Source organism: Ochotona princeps, chromosome 1 (assembly GCF_030435755.1).
Source record: "Ochotona princeps isolate mOchPri1 chromosome 1, mOchPri1.hap1, whole genome shotgun sequence".
In the NCBI taxonomy this organism is placed as follows: Eukaryota; Metazoa; Chordata; class Mammalia; order Lagomorpha; family Ochotonidae; genus Ochotona; species Ochotona princeps.
The window spans coordinates 108,296,849-108,320,421 of NC_080832.1; the positions used below are offsets into that span (position 1 = coordinate 108,296,849).

General features: G+C 40.6%; 1 protein-coding gene across 5 annotated transcripts in view; it reads left to right on the forward strand.

The window, feature by feature from the left end:
- Positions 1-23,573, forward strand: part of KIF6 (kinesin family member 6) — a 372,892-nt gene that overhangs the window by 187,166 nt on the left and 162,153 nt on the right. The window lies entirely within an intron of this gene.

The following is a 23,573-nucleotide window of genomic DNA, read 5'->3' on the forward strand; positions in this document are numbered from 1 at the left end:
CTTTTTTTGAAAAAAAAAAGATTTTTTTTTATTCGAAAGGAAGACTTACACAGAGAAGGAGAGACAGAAAGAAAGATCTCCCTAATTGGCCACAACAGCCAGAGCTGAGCCAATATGAAGCCAGGAGTCAGGAGCTTCTTTCAGGTTTCCCTCAAGAGTACAGGGGCTCAAAGACTTGAGCCATCCTCTGTTGATTTCTCAAATCATAAACATGGGCTGGATCAGAAGTGGAGTGGCCGGGACTTGAATCTGTACCCTTATGGGATGCCGGAACCACAGACGGAGGATTAGCTTGTTGTGCCACTGCACTGGCCACAAGGTGTTTATTTCTAAGTTGACATGTACTTTCTGAGGCAAAAAATAGTTTAGAGATATCATCAACACTTTAAAGGATGATAAATTAAGGAAAAAATGACATAAAATAGAACTGACATTGTTAGGCCAACTCCTTGGCACTTTCCCCACTTCTGCCTTTTAGTAAGTTGGACAGTTCTACTACTGCAGAATCCAGAAAAAGCCATGTTGGTGTGTAGATGTCCCTTATTCTGTTAGAACAGCTGGGCATTTTATCCAGACATTTGGGAAATATCCTCACTTATCCACCTGAGAGCTGGTCACAGACTTGGGAAGGGCCCTGAAAGCAACTCATACTTCTGGTAAGCAGGCACGCCTGTAGCAGTGGCATCGAGCAGCGTATATCCTAGCAAGTAAAAGTTTCCTGATCCCTCATTGGCTGAGTATTATGGGGCATACAGTCTTCCTGGATTTCATGTAAGTTACAAAGTTAACCTTTCCCTCGCTCTCTGTATTCTAACTTCCTCATGGAAGTTGGCTACGTACTCCACAGCGTCCTATTTGCAGAGTGACTTTTGCTACATCTTCAAGTCAGCTCACAGTAATTTTCTATTCTGTGTTGAAAGTGAAACACCAGTTTATACATGATCCAGACTGGGGCAAAGGGATAAAGAATTTTCCTAAGTAGTAACATAGGTTGAAATTTTGTGTGTGAACATCTATTTGAAATGACTTGCTGATTTCCAAAAGGTTTTATAGCCCCGGGATAATTAAGGAGTACTATCCTCATTGAGAATCACGTTTTTAATTAATAAATTCAGGACTAAGAAGCATGGAACTATATTTCATGACATCATATGTTTATCCCTGAATTCCAAATCTCCTTGCTTTGAATATTTCTTCAGCAACACAAAAGGATAAATTCAAAACGCCAGGAACCCATAAGTGACGTTTGGCCATTTACCATGCTATTAGTAGACAGTGAAAAACCAATGATTCGTCTCTGCGTTGCTTTCACATCCAGCTTTTGCCTTACTCTACTGTGGGCAATAAATGGGAAAATGGAGGCCATCTAGATTGATTCTTTTTTTTTAGCTCTGTTTTTGTATAGAATTTTCCATCATTATTATTATTTTATAATACAGTTCCATATGCCCTGGGATTTCCATTTTCCCCTTCCCAAATTCCCTCCCTTCCCCCATTCATTTCCCCTATATTATTACAATGGTATAATTCCTCATAAATAGTCATATGTCCATAATTGCTGGCATGGACAATGGCAGAGAGATCAGTATCCTATTGTCAAGATATATTTCACAGTTTCATTGAAGTCCATCTTTAATCTGGAAGTAGAGATGCATAGTGCATTGTATCCTCACATCTGTATATGATAGTCTCCATTACACAGTTACTATACCTCCCCTTAAATGAAAAGCTACAAAACAAAATCAACAACATGAAGAAAAAAAGAAATTTATGTCATGAAGTTAAATAACATGCTACTGAATGACTAATGTGTTGCCGAAGAAATGAAAAAGAAAATCAAGAACATTCTGGAAGAAAATGTGGCTGAGTCAGTGAGAAATTTAAAAATTAAAAAAAAAAATTAAATTAGAAAAAAATTGATTTTGAAGAAATGGAAATAAAAACAAAAATCTCAAAATCCATGCTATATACTTTCTGCTGATCTTTGTTGGTAAAATGTGTCTCCTCCAGGCAGGAGATAGATGGATTTTGTTTTTTTTTTAAATCCAGTTTACTAATCTATGACATTTGATTGATGGGTTTAAGCCATTCACATTCAGGATTAATATGAGTAGGTAATAGCTTGGTCTTGTCAGTTTAGCAACAGATTGTTCATTGTTTGATTTAGTCTTCTGTTGTTATTTGGCTGGGATGTTCTTCACATTTGCCTTTGGTTTTAGTGGGTGGTATTCTTTTTCTCTGTCAAGAGAACATCTTTAAGTATTATTTATAGGGAAGGTCTGGAAGAGGCATATTCTTTGAGCTTTTCTTTACTGTGGTGGAATTTTATTTCATTTTCAAAGAGAAAAGCTTTGTTAGATAACATTATTCTGGGCTGACAATTTTTTGCTTTTAGAATCAATGGAATATGTCATTCCATTCTCTTGTGACCTGTAGAGTTTCCTATGAGAGGTCACCTGCAAGTCTGATTGCCATTGCTCTATAATTCAGTTAATTTTTTTTCCACATGCACATTTAAGGATCTTTTCCTTATGTTAGACTGAAGAGAGATTGATTATCATGTGTCGTGATGAAGATTGCTTTTGGTCAACCTTGTTGGGAGTTCTGTGACCCTCCTGGATGTTGTCTCCAAATTCTCTCTCAAGATTGGTCAAGTTTTCCTTTATTATATCATTAAATACATTTTTAAACCAATTTCTTTTTCTGCACCTCCTGGAACTTGCATAACTCTTATATTTAGCCTTTTAATAGCGCTCCTTAATGCTTGAATACCTTTTTTTTTTAAGTTGATCCAGCTCTGCTTCCGGCTTTTTGATAGCTTCCCCATTGTGACAAGAAATATCTTCCAATTCTAAGATTCTTCTGCCTCATTCATTCTATTATGGAGAATTTCCACTGAATTTTTAATTTTTTCTATTGCATCCTTCATTTCTAATAATTTGGATTGATTTTGTTTCAGTTATTGCTATTTCCCATGTGACATATCCCTTAAATTCCTTGAACTGGTGTATTACATGCTTCTAGTTTTTGAGAAGAAGCTTTATAGGGAGTTTTCTAAATTCTGTATCTCCCATTTCCTTGATGTATTCCTCAATTAATTCTGAGGTTGGCAAAAGCTTTTTGCTCCTTTGCATGGGAGTCTTCAGTAATATTCACTGTGCTTCTCTCTCTTCTTTTGCTTTTGGTCATTGTACTTCTAGTTAGCAGATTCTTCTCCTTGGGACAGGTGTCTAAGCTCTGTCACCCACAGATCTACAATTCAATTTTACTTATTGCAGTTGGTACCCAGCTCTTTGTTTGTAATCACTTGTGCCACTCCCTCCAGTGAGTTTCAGATCTGGGCTCTTATGTTAGACTTCCACCATGATCTCCATAGCCCCAGCCCTGGCTCATAACTCTCCCACTCCTGTGAAACGGTGCTGTGGCTGTTGTCCAAACTTTCTCCCACTTCCAGTTCAAGCAGTTCACAGTATTAGGGAGACAGCAGGTGTAGTAAATAACTAGTTTGTTGTTGTTGGTGATCTTGTCGGAACCTGTTGGCCGTTAGGTCTGAGGGCCACACGGACCTATTTTGAGTTGTAAGATGCCAAAGTCAGTTTTATTTTCCCTGTGGGACCAGTGCAATGCACTGAGCTGAAGTGAGTTTGTTCCCAGCTCAGTGCATGTGAGAGCTCACTGTTGTCCCTCCACTCTCAGCGTTTGCCACATTGTACAAACTGACCCCTGATGTGCCACTTGTGGAGTTCTTGATCTGCTGGTCTTTAGATCTGGGGGCTACCCAGACCTGTTTTGGGTGGAGCCTTTATGATGCCCTGTCGATGCAATGCACTGAACCAGATATGAGTTTGCTCCTAGCCTAGTGAATGCACAGTCCTGTCCCAAACCTTTACCTCCGTACACAAAATGGCACCCAATGTGGCTTTGGTGGCAGTCTGGGCTGTAAAATCCAGCCTGTTCCCACACTGCCTGTTTGGGATCTGTTGCTCTATCTCTGCTCCTGGTTGAATCAAGCGAATCAGCAGGATGGGCAGTTCTTTGCCTGGATTCACCTCCTGAGTTCCCAGTGAATTCCCCTCCCATCTGGCTGCTGGTGGAGCTCATATCACCATTTGCTGACTGCCACTGCAGTATCTGGTCATTGAAACACCACAACATTGTCTCTGCTGATTTCCTGTGTCTGTCAGTCTACAGATGCCCCCTTGCCATCGGCCTGTCCTTTCCTATTTTCCGGAATGTGCTCTCTGCTTCACCCTGGCTAATATTACTCCATCTGTTTAAATGTGTCCTTACCCTATTCCGCCATCTTGATTTTGCCTGGATTAATTCTTTATTCTGACCATCAACTTATTCATTCCTCTTTCACTCAACATATATTTATTGAGCATGTGCTTTGTTCTAGGCAGAGTTCTGATCATCATTATTAAAAGCTTCCCTCCCTCTTACACAGACAAGACAAGGTACTTCTCTAAATATTCTGCTTGAATTACCTCACTTAATCCTCATCCTAAGGGACAAGCTCTCATCTCTTCTTTGTATTTCAGGTGAGGATTGTCCATGTAGAAACACTGCCTCTGACCTGCCCTTACAGAGTGCATGGAAAGAGAGTCACTGAATAACTGAATGCAGAAGTATACCTCTGTGTTACTAAAGGGGCACATACCAGGAGCTCTGCTTCCTTCCAGTTAAGACCAGAAAAGCCCAAACAGAAGTGTGAGGGTACAAGTGTGGCAGGAAGGAATATTGAAAACAGAGGGAACCAGTCACTTGAGTGACCTTTAAGGCCTTTGTATGGGAAGGAGCATTTTGTAAAACTAGACCCATTGTGTACCAGACCTTCTCCTGTTTCTACGTCTTCTTGCTCCTCAGCTTCTTCAGTCTCATAATTCTTCTCCCACAGCATCTCACAATCTCTCACCTCCTTTACAATAATAGGCTTTTTTTTGGTCTTTCAGTAACCTTTTCACTTGCTATCGCATCAGGTAGACTGTAGTCTTATTTAGGGAGTTTAATTAATTTTACAAGAGTAGAAAAATCACAGAAACAGTAATGGAAATCATAAAGTCCAAAAGATAGAGGTTTCAGAGACGAGACTTGTATTTGAAAGGGGTTTTGAGCTGTTTTAACTGTCATTGGATATAGAGGAATAGGTTCACAAATGCACTGTTAATTATCTAACCATGGGGTTGGTGAGGGGTGTTGGCGGGGTTTAATTTTACTTTCTGGCAGAGCTACAAATAGGATAAAAATTGTTGTGGTTGAATCAACACTGCAAAACTGCAGGTAATAGAATAGTTTGTTACCACGTTTGAGATTCTGGGGGCCAACTTGGCTTTTATTATTGTGTTGTTTTATAAACAAGTATCTTGTATAAGCTTAGCAAAATGCAGAAACTTCATAACTGTGTTGTTTTGAAAGTGCAGGTGTTAGGTGTTGTCAGTTTGTGTTAGCCACCCCTGGAGCTGAGTCTGATGCAGAAAAAAGTACCTTGACCACTTCTAGGGCTGCTGCAAGACTCTCCCTTTCCATAGCCCACCCCCTTCTTCCAGTCACTTCCACTTTGGGCTACAAATCACTTGCTGTGAATTAGGAGATCCACCAAGGAACCCCACTCCTCCAGAGGCTTTGTGCAAGCCGCCTGCCAAGGCTGGGAGAAGCTAGGCCTTCCTGGTCTGTTTGTCTTTGTTGTCTCTGGGGTCTCATGTCTATTTTGATCTCATTGAAATACTGAGGGGGATTGTTCTGTTCTGTGCTTGAAGAAGGTCATGCTGTTTATGTTGAAAATAGGAAGAGTTTTAAGGTTGAGTTTTTTTGTTGTTGCTGTTCAGAGCCCTCACCACCACAGTTCCCAAATAAGCACGTGGAATCAGTGTGTATTTCCAGAGTCTCCAGGATTCACCATGGGCCTTTAGCTATTTAAGAACCAACAGACTCTGCTCATCACAGGTGAAATCATTGGCATTCATTTTTAAAAGTCCTGGGCTCCATGGTCCAGGGAGCTCTTTTCTTTTACTCATAGAGAATGTGTCGAATGTGCATGCTGCAGGCTGTACCAACAGGAACCGGGAAAATGATCTTTGAATCTGGAAGCCCCCATTTAGATAGTAGAAACTAGCTTTGAACTTCAACAGCAGAGAATAAAACTGCAATGTTCTCAACAGAAGCTGGAAGGAACACTGTGGGGTTTCAAGAGAAAGCCGGAATGTTAATGAGTAGTTAGAAAAAGTGTTACAGAGCAGTTCACATGAAAGTTCAATCTCACGGGATTGGTGGAATTTGGATATTCAAAAGCAGAAGAAATTTGTGAACATTTAGTTCCTTTTTTTGAGAAAAGTCAATTGTCTGTTTTTTAGTCAGTTTGTTGTGTTTCTATACATTAAAATCTTTAAATATTTTTATTTAACCCCTTAGCATATGTATGGCTTACAGATATTTTCTCCTAATCCATCAACTGTAGCTTTACTCTTTTGTTGGGTAGGAATTTCTAATTTTAATGTAATTCCACTTCATTTTCTGCTTTTGTTTCCTGAACTTTGAAGGTTAAGTCTAAAAAAAAAATCATTGCCAGGCTCGTGATATTTAGTTTTTTCTCCTGGTTCCCTCTAGTAGTTTTACAATATCGACCTTTTATTTAACTCATTAAACCATTTTGAGTTAATTTTATGATATGACATAAGAGTCCAGTTTCATTCTTCTGCATTTTGAGTATCCAGTTTTCCCAACATTATTTTTTCGGAGAGTCTGTCCTTTCCTTGTTGTATATTCTTGGTTCCTTTGTTAAAAATGAGTTGGCTGTCCATGCATGGCTTCTTTTCTGGGCTCTCATTTCTGGTCCATCGATTGATAGATCTGATTTTGTGATATTGGCCTCCTGTTTTAATTATTATCTCTCTGCAGTACACTTAGACATCAGGCAGCATGAAATCTTCGGCTTTGTTCAGTTTGCTCATAATCTTCCTGACTCTTCAGTATTTTTTGTTTCCGTATGAAGTTTGTGAGTGTTGAACCCAGACATTCTGATGTGGATGGCAGGCATCCCAAGCATCATCTTAATTACTGTGCCAGATGCCCGCCCCCACCTCTTGGTATTTACCCCAACAACTTCTCAAAGAGGTGTCTGCACTTCCATGTTCATTGCAGCATCATCTGTGATGGCCATGTTTCAGAGTCGGCCTAAATGTTCATGTACAGATTTGAGCAGATGAGGGAAATGGAGAAAATGTATCTTATACAATAGAATACTATTCAGCCTTTAAAAAGAAAGGGATTTTGCAATTTGCAACAAATTGAATAGAATCAGAGGACATAATGCTAAGTGACACAACCAGGCAAAAGGAACAAACACCATGTGTTTTCACTTACACATGGAATCTAAAATAATCAAACTGAAAGAAGCAGAGAGCAGAGCAGAAAGGTGGTTAGAGTGGTGGCAGATAGGAGTAGTAGGAGTATGGGGGGATGATTCCTTTTTGTCAGAAGGAATAAGTGTCCTTTTACTGTGAGATGCACACATACATATTCACAGTCAGGTGAATATTGTAAATAATAAGGTGTATTTCCAAGTTGCCCAAGAGAATAAATTTCCAATGTTCTTACCACCAAAAAAAAAAAAAAAAAAAAAGATAATATTTGAGGTGCCCAAAATGTTAATTTGCTCAAGTTAATTATTCCATTTTATATTACTATATCACAACATCAGTTTCTGTACCTCATAAATATATGCAACTATTACAAATCAGTTTGATTTTATCCATTTAAAAGCAAAAATTTTTGAAGAGTAAGATGAGCAAAAGCTTGGGGACAGGAAAGCAAAGAAAAGCCATGTGGGGTAGATGGACTTATTTGTTGAGCTGCGGTCTAAGAAGTACATAGGAACTCAGAAGAAGTAAGGCTAGAGAAATTTATGGGCAATTAGTAGCATGGTTGCTTCAAGGAGAGGGAGTAGCAGAATATGTGGGAACTTTTTAAACTTTGCATGCTTGCATACTGTTGCAATATCTTACAAGTTCTTTACTGAGTAAGTGGGACCAGGTTACAAAAAGTCCTCAAGTGCCAAGCCAGAGGATCTTCTTCTCATGTTTGTAAGGGAGCCACTAAAGCAGAAGGGGATGTGTAATAGTTGTGCTCCGGGCAGGTATTTCCAAAAGAACTCTATCGGGTATATTGGAGAAGAGTGCCTGGAAGTCAAGTACACAATTCAGAAAACACCATGGTGGGGGTGGAAATGATGGAAACAAAGAAGGGGACGTGAACTGATATCATGGAGGCAGGCCTGGACCGCTCTTTGTGTTGCTTCTCCTTCTTAGATTTCTAAGTGCCCCTGGTACTAAGGATGCAGTTATCAATGCAGAGGCAACATCACAGAGCAGCAGGAGCTTCCGTGCGATGTTGCATCAGACCTTGAGTCAGTTCCTTGAGTTTACTTCATTGTGGCTCAAAATACTACCGTATAAAGCTACTGTTTATAAAATCTCAAAATACCCAATCCTCCACCAAGCTAAAAGGAAAAGCTCAGGGAAGAATAAATGGAGGCAAAATTCAGTTGTAAAACAAGAGAAAAAAAATACAAGAATGTATTTGCGGTTCTTGCCAACTTACCTTGTTATGTGCCTCAAGCACGAACATCAACCTGTGGTTTTCAGATTTCTTGTGATTCACCTTACCCTCTCTTTTGGAACTGACCCAACTTTCATCTTTGCATGTCCCCATAAATGCAATTGAAGAAACAACCAGTAAACGAACCATTTCCTCGTCCACAAGTATAACTCTGGCCAAGTGCACTTCTCCGGAACCACAGTTCCGATCAGTTACTCAACATTTACACTGAATGTTATCTTGGGAAAATACATCATTGCATCCATCCTATTTGAAGATGATGGGTGATGTGAAATAAGTGAAACCTGAAAAAGAAAAGGAAGAGGGAGAGAGAAAAGAGAGGGAACATGCAAGAGAAAGCGTGCATGCCAGTTGCTACTTTCAGATTCAAAATCAAGACACACTCTTGAAGGTTGATTTTATCTAGCAGTCTTTGTGATCCCAATGAGGCTTTGATTGTTAAAAGTGAACAAATAAATAACATGTGTTATCTAAAGGAAAGCAACTTGGCCTTAGTTAGGGCTCAAACTCTGATGTTTAGTTGAATTCTACAGACACCCATGTGGCCATGTGCCTTAACCATCTGACTGTCCATGTATCTATCAATGAGTACCTATTTGCTTTGGAAGTCACCATCCAAGAACATATTTCTGGTGAGAGAGATAAGTAGGTAGATGGAGCTCTTTTCCTGGGCAATGAAGGCCTAAAGAAAGGACATGGATAGTTAACCATTCCTACAAAGCCACAGCTCATCAATAGTCATCAATTCTGAAATTTGTGGTGGGGGAAAGAAGAGATGATGAGGACGGGAAAAACAGTGTGTGAACTTGTGGAGAATTAGAAGAAGTAGAAGTATCAAAATGGCAGAAAGTGGTGGTTTGGTGAAGTGGGAGATACTTGTTCCCTTTTGGGCCTGAAAATTGCCCAAGGCTGTGTTGATCATACAGAAGAAGAAGACGAACCTGGTCACTGAGTGTTCGGTGAAAGCTTTGAAGTGGTTCGAAGGAAGATCTGCTGAAAGTAGAGGAGAGCAAAGAAAGGGGATTTTAGTGGCTGTTGGCTTGTTTTTATCAGCATGAATGAGTATTGTTCCAACTTATCTGTGGAAAACAGGGAGAATGCTGGTCAATGTCCCTCTTTCACCACTTGTTTGTAAGGGAAATTATGTAGCCATTTTTTTCCCAACTTGCCCTGAATTTTGGGCTGAAAGGCTGTATTTATTTTTGGCTATTCCCATAAAGTTGGTTAGGTATTACCTACATAAGCAAGTAAACTTGTCAAATAAGAGGAGTATCTTCAACCCTCCTTTCAAGAACTGCTGGGGAAAGGGCAGGCCAGTCCTGTGTGGTAGAATTAATTACCTCAACCAAATAACCATGGAAGGCCAGTTGCCCAGAGTGATTGAACTGTGTGCAACAGAAACGTTAGTGATGGTGTGTGCCTGGGACCCCTATCTTTTGGTTCATAGAAAAATATTATGAACATTACAACCAAGTCAGAACACAGACATTGCATTCAATATTACTTTCAAACATTACTTTGCTGACTGATTATTCTGAGCCCACGGTTTATGTCTGTACACAGGGAGGTTGGATTCTCTGGGAAGCAGATAATGAGCTAGATGTTCATTGGGAAGTCCTTGAGAACAGCATGTGTAGACACGAAGAGACAGAGAAGCTGAGCAGTTTCTCACTTTGTCAGGGAACCGTGGTCACAGGTTACCTGGCAAGGGGTCCTGGAACTGGGCAGGTCCTGGAACTGAGTTGTCCTGAGTTAAGGCAAAGGTATAAGGCTTCTCTACTTTCCTGGTGCTCTGTCACTGGATACTGGCCTGCCTCTGGAGCGTGGCTTTAAGTGAGTCAGTTTTTTCCAATTGACAAAATCTCCAAATAGAGTTGACAAGGAGGAGTTCCCTCTGATGCACTTCCAGCAGCTACAGGAATAAGTCTGTCATTCATGAAGGAGTGTCTGGATAGTGTATCATATTTTCCATGATATTCAAAATATGCATCTAGTCCCTAATTTAGCCAAATTATATAACCTTATGGGCTGTAATGTAATTCTGTAATGATGTGACCCATAATGCTGAATAATACGGGATTATATCTAATCATTTGAATGTTTTAATATTTTTATAGCAAACTACATCCTTTATTTCTGCCTCAGATGTCAAAGACACAAACCCTGTCCTCCTGGCAGGGAATAAAACTTCTGTCTCTGTCTCACTCTGTCTGCCTCTCTTTCTCTTTCTCCTTCTCTTTCTCCTTCTCTTTCTCTTTCTCTCTCTCTCTCTTTCTCTCTCTCTCTCTCTCTCTCTCTCTCTCTCTCTCTCTCTCACACACACACACACACACACAAAACATCTCACCTAGACTCTGGAACTGAATCATTGTTTCTCTGAGCAATCATGTTCCTACTCTGTATAGCATGAAGTTTTGTGCTATTCTAGATGAGATGGAGAATATAAAGCAATCTACTGAAAGAGCTCTGGAAAGCATAAAGGATGACCCTAACTGCAGGAGTACTGGCTCCTTTTAACACATTTGGTAAAAATGTATTGAACCGGGCCCGGCGGCGTGGCCTAGCGGCCAAAGTCCTCGCCTTGAAAGCCCCGGGATCCCATATGGGCGCCGGTTCTAATCCTGGCAGCTCCACTTCCCATCCAGCTCCCTGCTTGTGGCCTGGGAAAGCAGTTGAGGACGGCCCAATGCATTGGGACACTGCACCCGCGTGGGACACCTGGAAGAGGTCCATTGCGGCTCACTTGGGGAGTGAATCATCGGACGGAAGATCTTCCTCTCTGTCTCCTCCTCTGTGTATATCTGGCTGTAATAATAAAAAAAAAATGAATAAATCTTAAAAAAAAAAAAACGTATTGAACCTAAGTAAGGCATCAGGCGTTGTGTGGAGTATCAGAGCCACAGGTCAATGAAACCCAGCACATGTTAAGTGTTCACTATCTGGAGGAGGACCTGTAATATACTTGCATACAGGTGCCATGGGATGTGGAAGAGGAGTCACAGCTCTTTCTGGATAGATTTAGGACAAACTTTCTGAAACAGTAGTTGAGCAATATCTAAAAGTAATCGTGGAGGTAGGTGTTTGGCACAGAGTTTAGGGGGGGCCTGGCGCAGTAGCCTAGCAGCTAAATTCTAAATTGCATATACCAGGATCCCATAAGGGCACTGGTTCTAATGCTAGCAACCCTGCTTCCCATACAGCTCCCTGTTTGTAGCCTGGGAAAGCAGTAAAGGACAGCCCAAAGCCTTGGGACCCTGCACCCGCACATGGGAGACCCGGAAGAGGCTCCAGACTCCTGGTTTCAGATTGGCACAACTCCAACCACTGCAATCACTTGGGGAGTGAGTCAACAGATGGAAGAGCTTCCTCTCTGTCTGTCCTCCTTTCTGTGTATCTGACTTTCCAATTAAAAATTATAAAATAAATCTTTTTTAAAAAGATATAGTTTAGGATACCCACTTCACTTATCAGAGTGCCTGGATTCAATCCCAGCTCCACTTCCAATTCCAACTTCCTGCTAATGTGCATGATTCAAGTACTCAGCCCACCCTCCCCCCATCTGTGTCTCACATGTTCCTGGCTTTGGCCTGGCTCAGCCTTGGCTATTGCGTGCCTATGGGGAAATGAACCAGTATATAAAATCTCTCTCTCTCTCTCTCGCTCTCTCTCTCTCGCTCTCTCTCTCTCGCTCTCTCTTGTGCATCCACCCTATTTCTTGCTTTTTCTCTCTCTGCATTTCATATAACATGAAAAACAAGTTTTAAAAAGTAGTCATATTCCTATCTGACAGAAAAGGTGGTGGGGTACAGAGAGCATTGAGGCCTAGGGAACCTTTTAGGCAGAGGGGTGGAAAGTCATGGGACCCATAATAGGCTCATAATACTCCCAGCATTTACTTCGGCTGGACTGCAGGATTTGTGTGAATAAGGTGGTGTTCAGTGAGGAATAACACTGAAGAAGAACCAGCTCATGAGAAATTGGTAGACATTCTTCTAATAAGAAGAATAAGTACAGAAGGATCACTGACAGCAAATGGGGGCAAATTGGAAATCAGTGCTATAGAAGCATAGTGAAAAAGTTATATGGGCTTGAACCAAGCCAGCTGTAGTAGGAACTGAAGAATGAAACAAGTACTTGAGGTATACAGCAAGGAAAACTGATTGCGATGGGGCAAGATGAGTAATACTTCCAGGGTTATAAATAGAGGTGAATCCATGAACAGAGGCAGGTTTGAAGGGAGAGTTGATTGGCCAGAGTGTGGGTAGATTGAGAATGAGTATGAGATGGGAACATAAACCAGTGAATTTATAGGTTCAGTTCTCAAGGCACGGGGTTAATTAAAAATATGGTGTATATTGACTTACTGTAGTGATAGGAAGGGATAAGGTCGTCCAAGGAGATGAGGAGGAAGGAAAAAAGAGAAAAACAGAACACATACGACAAAGCCTTTAAATGCTTTAGTGTTAATGGAATGGGGTTGAGGCCAAAGAACCCAGCAAAGAAAAACCATGAAAGGCAAAAGAGTCAAGAGAGAATGAAATTTCTGAAACCAGGCCAGTGGTTAAATTTTAAGGAGATGGATATGGTTAACAGTAGAGGATGTTACAGACTAGTCAAGTAAGGTGAAAACTGCAAAAAAAAAAAAATATTGGATTTGAATTGGACACAGAAAATGTAGGGGCGGGAAGCTCATTGTACCAGATTGAAGAACAGGCGATGAGGAGCAGTCATGCAGACAGATGGTTGGAGGTGAAGGAATTTTGAAACTAGGTTTGTTCAGTGGAGTTCCTTGTTGGGGGCTGAAGCTGTTCCAATGTCATGGCAGGCAGTGGAGTGGAAGGGGAAACTGTGAGCCAGGAGCCTGTGTCTGCTTGTGGTGGCCTGGCCGTCTGTTTACTCATTGAACATTCGTGCACACCAAGCAGCCTCTAGTTACATCACTGGAGGGTGAGTGGTGAGACCATCTGACATGAACCCCAAAGGAGGAAAAGCTTTGATCCTGGTATTCAATGACTGAGGAGTCAGAACAAGTCAACTCTTTCTCTGACCCCTCTGACATTTACAATTAGAGGAAAACGGAGATCCTCTGCTTGATAAGCTCCAACGCAGGCAGTATCCACGAGGGGAACAATCAGAGCTCAGGGAGAAGAAGAGGCTAAAAGGAAGACTCCATGAGAATATTGAGCAAGAGGGAGAATTTCATGATGGTGGAATGAGGGTTCCAGAGAGCAGAGGGAAATACGCTGTCATTCAGGTTGGAGGTGGAAGCAAGAGCAGGTCAATAAGACAGAGGCGGGGCAAAGGAACAGACAATAATGTGTGTGATGTGGGAGACCTGGGAGAGCTTGTGTTTGGTGGGTGGCAAAATACATAAATAAATAGCCATAGTAACACTGATTATGCATGCTGCAAACATGGTTGGTGTGCCAGATTCAGTGTCTTACTCTAGTTTTTAATCCTGTGTTTCTGAGAATCCACTTTGAAAGGAACTGTTTCTGAAAGACGTGGTGGAATAGGGTTGAAGAAGATGAGCTAGCTTCTGGAATGCTGTACCACCCAGTGAGACCTCTGGGTCCCATGGATGTTAGGACCACGCCTTGTCACAGACAAAGGCTTGAGAAGGTGATGGAAATCTCCTCCCTCAGGTAGCTTCCTCACCCCCCGAATTGTCGGAATGGCAGTGGGCACAGTTCCCACTGGAATTGTCTCTGGTCCCACAGCTGCAGCTACTCTCATAGGAATGGGGACCTTGACATGGGAATCATTCTTGCATTAGCTTCCTAGAAAGGAGTCATTCCTAAACAAGACATGTTGATTATCCTAGATTGCAAGTTTCTGACTATGTCTTCTGTGTTCAGAGGCCTCCTCAGAGCCCCCTCTGGAGACAACATAAAGACACAAAAGCAGAGAAAGGGAGTTGAAGATTTCTTTCCCTAGTCTGTTTCAGTCAAGCACAAATGGAGAATGCTTAAACCTGCTGTCTGACATTAACTCTGCTACTTCCCGTCTGACCACAATGTAATCAGACTCCATCCTGTGATGAGAGATAGTAATTACTCTGAACCACAGCATCTGCCTTTGCCCTGCAGTTTGAGAATTCCACCAGCGCTTCCTTTTGCAAATATGATTTTCTGGGATTTATACCAACAAAAATGAAAAGTATGTTCAGCAGGAATTGTAGTTTGGAAATATAGTAGATGAACCTTGACTTTACTTGTAGCACAAGAGATGGTCTTTATAACACATCTATCACATCTATAACTCAACATGCTGGCCCTGCCACAGTGAGGTGTAGCTGCTTTTCGTGTTTATGATTACGTTATTAATATTTGCTACAGCCAGTATATATGAATGACAATGACAGAAAAGGACACCTTGGAAACAAGCCTTTCTCCACTTGCACATGTGAAGTTTCTCTCTTGGTAAGAACTTTAGTCATTGTTGGAAAAGATTTTCGTCACCTGTCACACTGCCTCTTCACCTCTCTGAGGCAGAAAGCTTGGCTCAGAAATATTACTTCCCCCGCCACAGCAATATTTCAAGCTGATCAGCCTCCTCAATTTCTGGTTCCCTTATTACTAGTTATGCAACATGAGTTGCAGTGTGCTTCAGTGAATCTTTTTCAGTTCTTTGCTTTGGGTTATTCTGCTTCATTTTGGAGAGCAGGAGTTTTGTGGAGTTCCTGCAGCCATCCTTTTGCTGGACATCAGGAGCATCCTAGAGCCGTGTGCCAAGTTGAGCACTGTCCTGACACTGATTGATAGGCTTTTTCTTTCTTTTATTTTCTTTCTTTTTCCTTTAGGAGTTGGGAGCTAAAGTTGATCTTCAGTGTCTTATTAACAGCAAATGTGGCAACTTTCTACCCTCTCTGATCTGCTTCTACCTGGACTGGCAGAATTCCAGCTTCCTGAGACTAGAAGGGAGGCAGAGGCTTTACAACACATTGCATCTCCAACTTTTACCTCTTCATACCCGTGAGACTCTCGTAGGAGGCATGTGCTCTGTAGAACATTGTGCCATGCAATATTCCCATGAATGTAGCTTCTCGTCACATCCTCTTGATACTATTGCATCCAGCTGTTTCTTCTTCAGATTTATTGTCAAGGTCTAGATTCAACCATGGCATGAAAAACCGCATCTCTTGCTGTACATATGTTCCTGGAGCCCAGTCTGCTTGTTTTATAACCAAGTCCTTCATCATTAATGTGGCTTCTTCCACTAGAAGTTTATCAGATGCCCAAGCATTCACTGAACCTAGCTTCCTCATACTGAAAAACCAAAGCATGCTTTTGGATACTGTTTTAGTCCACTGAAGGACCCTTGACTCTAAGTTGCCCAGTTGTACGATCAGGATGATCTATAAGCGCTTATGAGTATCTCAAGGCAGCCAGATGTGATAGCTTCCAGAACTCAGTTCTGCGATGGAAGTCAAACGCCTTTGTAAAATTGACCGATACAATGAAGAGGCATTCCTATTTCACACTGTGATTTTGTCATCCTCACTGCGTGATAAAAATCAACCCAAAGCTCCCCAGAGTCATCAGATGATGGAGTTCCCTTCTCCTGTGGTGTTATTGAGAATGTTCATAGTCTCTTTCTAGTTTTCTTTCTCTAGAAGCTCAACATTGTCCATCCAAATAAATGCAGTGGGGGTGTTTTTGCTGCATGTGAAAGACCCTACCCATTAGAGTTCAAGGTAGAGTTCAAGAGTCACCCCAATAAGTCCAATAACAATTATCTCACTATTCAGGTCTCACTACTAAGCAGTGATGTCATTCATGTATAAACACTAACTGGATTATGAATGTATGCATCATGTCTTTTTCTTCCAGTAGAAATTTTTCTGTATCATTGTAAACTACCAACTGGCATATTTTTGCATTAAACGGTTACTATCATACTTAATATTCCCACTCCTACGTTCTGCACTCACTTCTCTCACTCTTAGTGAGAGTCAAATATGTCACTGGCTTGAGAAGGAGTAAGTAAGCCTCTTTTAACCCTCGGTGTTCTTCACTTAGGCACACATAGTAACTCCAGAATCATTTCAGGATGGGCTCTCACGCAGTGCAGTGCACACACACGGCACCAATATGCTCATCCACTCATCTCACTCTGCCTAATACATCCTCTTCTGTTCTGTCGTGGTCTGTACTAAATAAAGTGAATGTCCTGTCTTGCCTGCTGATCCAGAGCTCTCTGAAAGGTTAATGTGCTGATTCATAGGTTAAGTTTCCATTGCTTTGTGCTACGTCCAGCAGTTACTGGGGTCCTGGGCAGTAACATTTCTGGTGCCCTGTATGATCTCAGTAAATCTCTTTGACCCATTTTGCTTTGTAAACACAGAAAGCAGAGCAGCATTTGGCATTTACTTAAATACTTCAGAAAGTTCACAGAAAATTGAGTTAAGAAACATTTATTTTGTGCAAAAATAAATTGAAACTCATACATATGAGGTGGCTTTAAAAGACTCATGAAAAAATGTATTATGAAGAAAACGTGCATGATATTAAAAATTATGCATGAAAACAAAATGTCATGTTTCTATGAATTTTTTAAAAATTAAGATTTATTTTATTCTTTTGAAAGGCAGAGTCACAAAGAAAGAGAAGGAGAGAGAAAAGAGCAAAAGTGTGTGTGTGGGGGGAGAAATACATATCGAGAGAGATCTTCCACTATTCACTGGTTTTCTCTCCAAACGGTTGCAATAGCCAAGGCAGGACCTGGCCAAAGCCTGAAGCAAGGAGCTTCTTTCGGGTTTCCTCTGTGGGTGCAGGGCCTCAGCACTTGGACCATCTTCCACTGTTTTCCCTGAAGCATTAGCAGGGAGAAGGATCGGAAGTAGAGCATCTAGTGCTCAAACCAGCATCCACATGCGATGCTGGCTTCAGAGGCAGAGCTTAACAGGCTACACCACAAAGCCTGCCCACCATGAACTTTCCTGCAGTTATGTGAGATCATAGAAAATAATCCCATGTCTAATTTTAATTTTTGTGGTTTTTCTTATCATAGCCCAACATAGTTTTAATGATGTCTTATAGAGAGATAAGTAGAATTTAGTAGTTTATTTCTGTCTCCACATTAAGATATGTTAAACTGGTTATGTTAGCCTGAGTAATAGATTGGGTCCCTTTAAAATTTTTTTTTTTTAAATCAGAAGTAGAAACCTAATTGATTTTTATATTCATTTCATAACTTCACTGCTCATTATCACTCTCCACTTTAATTACACAGCAGTGTGAAATAATCAGTTCTTGTTACTAGCAAATGGAACTCACAAAGCCTCATTATCCCCAGACTCATTGCTTCAGTGCTCAATTAACCATTCTTCGCATAGCAGTTTTGTTTTACCGAAGAGTGTCGCCAGGTTTAAGATATCTTTTTCATCAAATGGAGGTAGGATATGGTGCCATGGAAGGTGTCTGATATGACTAAGAATAGGAAATTTCTTCAGTGTTTGATATTCAGGGTCACATGCCAAATCTGCCAAAGGTTCAAATGGGAGGTAGTCATGTGACCCCTGCCACCATCAGTATTGGGTTTCCCATAGTAGTGGTTAAAAACCCATTGTGGGTCTGGGGATACTCTGGTCAAAATATCTCCTTTCTCTACTGAACCTGAAATTGCCTGAAGTATAGTTTATCTGGATTAATGAGGAAACGACCTTGAAGAGGTTACGCTGAAGGCAGCCACCATTCTGCTTGAGCATGTTTTGTTTGGTGAGTTCCTTCCTTAGCTATGATGAGCAGAAGGAATATGAGGAAGGCCCTTGGGTGAGTACTGCAGTGCTGCTCTCTAGAGGCCTGGGGAGCAGGAAGACCACCCAATCAGAGAACAACTGAAGGAATTTTGCTGGCCTGACATGCTGCTGTTCCCACTTTTCTCTCAAGACACGTAGGTCCCTTATCATGTCAGGAACAGGTATTATTTAACTGGAAGTTAATTCCTGGAATTAGAAGGAGCAACAGCGGGTAGGAAAGTGGTAGGGGAAGCATCCAGTCAACTAGCTTCGTCCTAATTAATTCAGAAATTATTCCAACAGACCCCAGACTTGCAGTAGGCAGCCAGTATGAGGAGCTTGTTAGATTACTCTACATCACATGTGGTAGCACACTCACATAGCTTAGCAAATATGGTGCCGTGGAAATCTTAATAGTTAATTCCAAAGGCAGTATTTGCTCACATTTCCTTTACAAATTGAAACCTTAAGAGTAACACTAAATTTCCTTTAACAACACACTCCACTATCTCAGAACTCTCCTATTAACAACTCTGGCTGTAAGATCATACCATTACCATATCAATTCAGTTATGTTGAAATACTTTTAAGTATGGCGATGTGGTAATATGGTGATACTTTAAATATCTATATTTATAATGTAGCTATATCTACCTGTGAATATGTAATATAAAATATTATTTGACATACAAATATTTATGTATTTAATGTATATAAATGTATTTTATCTATGCATATAAATACATGCAATATAGTTTTAATTCATTTACATATATCCATAAAAATGAATAACATTATTTTATGTGGATGTATTTGCATGTTTTTCCTTAAATTTCACTCATTCAATGTTCAGCACTTGTTGAAATTCCTGCTCTGTACTGGAGCTGTTGCTGATTCTGACTGTTGAACTCTGAATGGAATAAAACTCCTGCCCTTCAGGACAATCCTATCGCAATAAATATCATCAAGCTGAATCTTGAAGTCTTGACGGTTTACCCATTTTCTTATACCTAAATCTACCTGAATCATTCAAAGTGACTCATAAATGTGACTATCTCACATCTGATCCCAGAGTGCTTATATTGGTGGAATTACCACCATGGAATTTTGACCTAGCAACAGGGTCCATTGGGCACTTCTTCCCTTACACTGTTAGTTGACAGTATAAGGGATGAGGAAACTACATCTGCCTCCATCATGGTTGTACTAGTTTACATCACTCTGTGATGATTTTTTTTGTGTGTCAGTTGTATTCTGGGTTGTGAAGCCAGATGTATACACAATAGAAGCATTTGAGGTGACTGATTTGGGGAAAAATTCTTTCATTTAGCATTGTGCATCAGAATATTAAGGACAAGAAAGAGAGCTCCAGATGGTGACATGGAGAATTGAAATGCAAGAGACTTGTGGGCAGGGAGCTTGTGAAGGGTTGGTCTGAGAGAGAGCTGGGTGGGATACAATTGGACCTCAAGTGGCAAGTGAGTCTGACAAAGGAGGGACAAGTGCTTTAGGTTTGTGTGGGTCCAGGTCCAACACCAGGAGAGGGTATTTTGGTATTAAACTCCTATATTCCAGTTTCCAGTGTGGTTTCTACCCGCTGTGCTACCTGATCATTCAGGTTTGATAACCATCAAAAAAGCCGTTATGTCTGAACAAAAACAATGATCCCGTAAGAAAATCCTCAAAGACAGCATGAAACCCAACCCTCAGAAATGAAATACTTCCCTTACCTCATGCTCATCCACGTGAATTTAATGTGCATTTGTATATAAAGGTTATTCAAATGGTTTCAAAATTTGGTAGGTATTATAATTTTCTCTTTCCAGTTGAGATTTCAGAGCATCTATTTTTTCTTAGTCTATTTTATCGCAATTTAATGTAAAAAACATTATGCTTAAGCTTTTCCTTGGTTTGTAATCATCAGTGAAAATAATGTTAGCCTTTTCATAATTAATCAAATTTTGATGCTCAAATTAGCATTATGTTGTTTCCCAATTTTTTCATTCAGTTATCTTAAAAATTATTAAACCAGAGAGGAATGCTAATCATCTCAGGCTTGGAGGAAGCTTTGAGTTTGGATGATTATTTTTGGAAACCTCATCCAAGTAATTTCATAAATGAGATACTCAGAGTATGTCATTACATCTCTTTCTTGCCTCCTCCCACCCCACGCCCCATATAGCTTCTATATATAAGTTTTATATGTGTCTATTAGCATGGAAAATACCGCTGGACTTATTGAGGGTTTAGTAATTGCATTTGTTTGTTTTCCAGAGTTATTCTAAGACATGCAAAACTTAAACCATCTACATTCTATGTCTGTATGTAACTAATAGGCATTTAGAAAACGCACTTTCATTCCTTCCCACTGTTGCCCCCACATGAAAGAGGTATTTCTCACCCTTTTCTGAAAGTATTTTAACCACTGTTACCCCCACATGAAAGAGGTATTTCTCACCCTTTTCTGAAAGTATTTTATTCATGTTAAACAAACAAATTTCACAATACAGTTTTAGAAACATAGTGATACTTCCCTCCACCCCCTTCTTGCCCACACTTTCCACCCACCCTCTTCCTTCCTTATGTCTTCTTTTTTTTCCCCAGATTTTTGCAATGGCATACTTTCAGTTCACTTCTCCATTAGGTGAAGAATTCAACAACTGGAAAAGGGGGTGGGTGGTAAAAGCCTAATGTTCCTCGAGAGTACAGGCAAAGGTTGTAATCAATAATCAATCCTCACAATGTCAATCTTGTTCCTGTAGATATGATTTTTTGCTATCTGTGTATCAGTTACCACAGATCAGGGCTGCGTCCATTTTGTTGCAAAAGATAAGATTTCCTTTTTCATAGTTAAGTGGTATTTGACAGTGTATACATATGACATTTTCTTTATCCAGTCATCCTTTGAGGAGCATTTGAGTTGATTTCATACTTTAGCTATTGTGAATTGAGCTGCAACTGAAATGGGTGCATAGACAATTCTCTCTTATGCTGCTTTCATTTTGTTTGGGTAAATTCCGAGGTGTGGAATGATTGGGACATATGGTAGATCTATCTGTTTCAGATCTCTAAGGAATCTTTATAGTATCCTTCATGATGGTTGTACTAGTTTGCACTCCCGCCAACAGTGCATTAAGATTCCTTTTCCCCCACATCCTCACCAATAATAACTGTGCTTTGACTTTCAGATGATAGCGGTTCAGACTGGGATGAGGTGAAACCTTACTGTAGTTTTTATTTGTATCTCCCTGTTGGGTAATGATCCCGAGCATTTTTCATGTGTCTGTCGGCTACTTGTATTTCATTCTTTGGAAATTGCCTGTTCATATCCTTTGTCCACTTAACTGTCTTGTTGATTGTTGTTGAATTTCTGGAGCTCTTCATAGATTCTGCATATTAATTGTTTATCATTTGTATAGTTTGCAGACATTTCTACCACTCCATTGAATGTCACTTCATTTTTTTTTTTAAAGATTTATTTTTATTACAAAGTCAGATATACAGAGAGGAGGAGAGACAGAGAGGAAGATCTTCCATCCAATGTTTCACTCCCCAAGTGAGCCACAACGAGCCGGTGCGCGCCGATCCGATGCCGGGAACCAGGAACCTCTTCCAGGTGTCCCACGCGGGTGCAGTGTCCCAATGCATTGGGCCTTCCTCGACTGCTTTCCCAGGCCACAAGCAGGGAGCTGGATGGGAAGTGGAGCTGCCGGGATTAGAACCGGCGCCCATATGGGATCCTGGGGCGTTCAAGGCGAGGACTTTAGCCGCTAGGCCACGCCGCAGGGCCTGTCACTTCATTTTGTTGATGATTTCTTTTACGGTGCACAAGCCTCTTAGCTTGATGTAATCCCATTTGTTCCTTTTTTGCTTTCGTTGTGTGTACTTCTGGGGGTCTTTTCCAGCAATGTTCTGCCCTCTGCTTTCAGACTGCTGCATGCCAGCTGGTAGCAAGAAGGTAAAGGGCATAGGTTTTCTGCTCATCTGAGCCATTTCATTTCCCAAAGAAAAGGTACAGAACAACAATAGCAACAAGATTTTCTTTAAAAACCTGTCAATTTTTTACAAGTCACACCCCGAGGACTAGATTGCTGTTTTACATATGTCCTCCCTATAATGTATGCAATTTGGGGAGTTATTCTTTTTTAAAAAATGCAAAATTATAAATTCAAAAATCATCAGAAAATAAATAACAGCAAATTACAAATTTTGAAAGCTAACAAATAACAAAATCCACGTGATGGGGAAATACAATACTTTATTCAGTTAAGTACTTGATCAGTACCTTGGTAGTACATTTTTCTCTACATTATTTATTGTCTAATGTTTGACCTGTCAAAGAAAAATCATTTTGTAATGTTATTTTTCATGGAGAATGATCAGCTAAAAGTTGTTTATGTTTTTCATTTAGAAACTACTTTGTAACTTGTCATTATTAATGTCACACAAATCATAATTGTTGTCAACTGGGAAAATGCCATTGAGTTTCTTTCACATCTGAGCTATAAAATGTGGAGGAGAGATGTCCTACTGCCATGGATCCATGCACTCAAACCTGCTTACTTTGCCAGTTCCAAACCCTGGAGTGCTGAGTTCTACTGGGAGTATTCATGTAACACTATCAGCTCTTGAACTCTGCTTCAGTATACTGGGTTAGATGGCACAGCAAGTGGAAAACACGCTGCTGGAGACTTCCTACACCCAAAGCACTAGCAATAGCTTAAACAGCTTAATCACTCCATGCAAATTTTTAACTCTAAACCCAGATTTAGTCAGATCCTAAAACTACTCATAACAGCCAGCATCCTTTCCTTCCAACTGCATTGACTGGATGAGAGGTGTGGAGGGGGAATCCAACTGAAAAGATCCCCTGATTTTGATTGTTATTAAGAATATATGGATTTTTTAACCTTATACATCATATCTATATACCCATATATCAAGAGGAAGGAGAAGACTAGCGGAGAGACACTTAGGAACCTAGGCGTAGCACTGGAGATGTTAGAAAATTGATTTGCTTCAGGTCTTGGCAACCAAGGCTACTATTGTTGTACAACCGCATGGTCAACTGCATCCTCTCAAAGGCACATGCAGAGAAGGGACTTGAAGCGTGAATTTCATCAGCTTCAGGATATCAATGCTTGGACAGCTTCCTGGTCATGGTGCATGGGAACTGACTATGTGAAAGTCATCAATTTTGTCCACACCTGCTACTTGCACA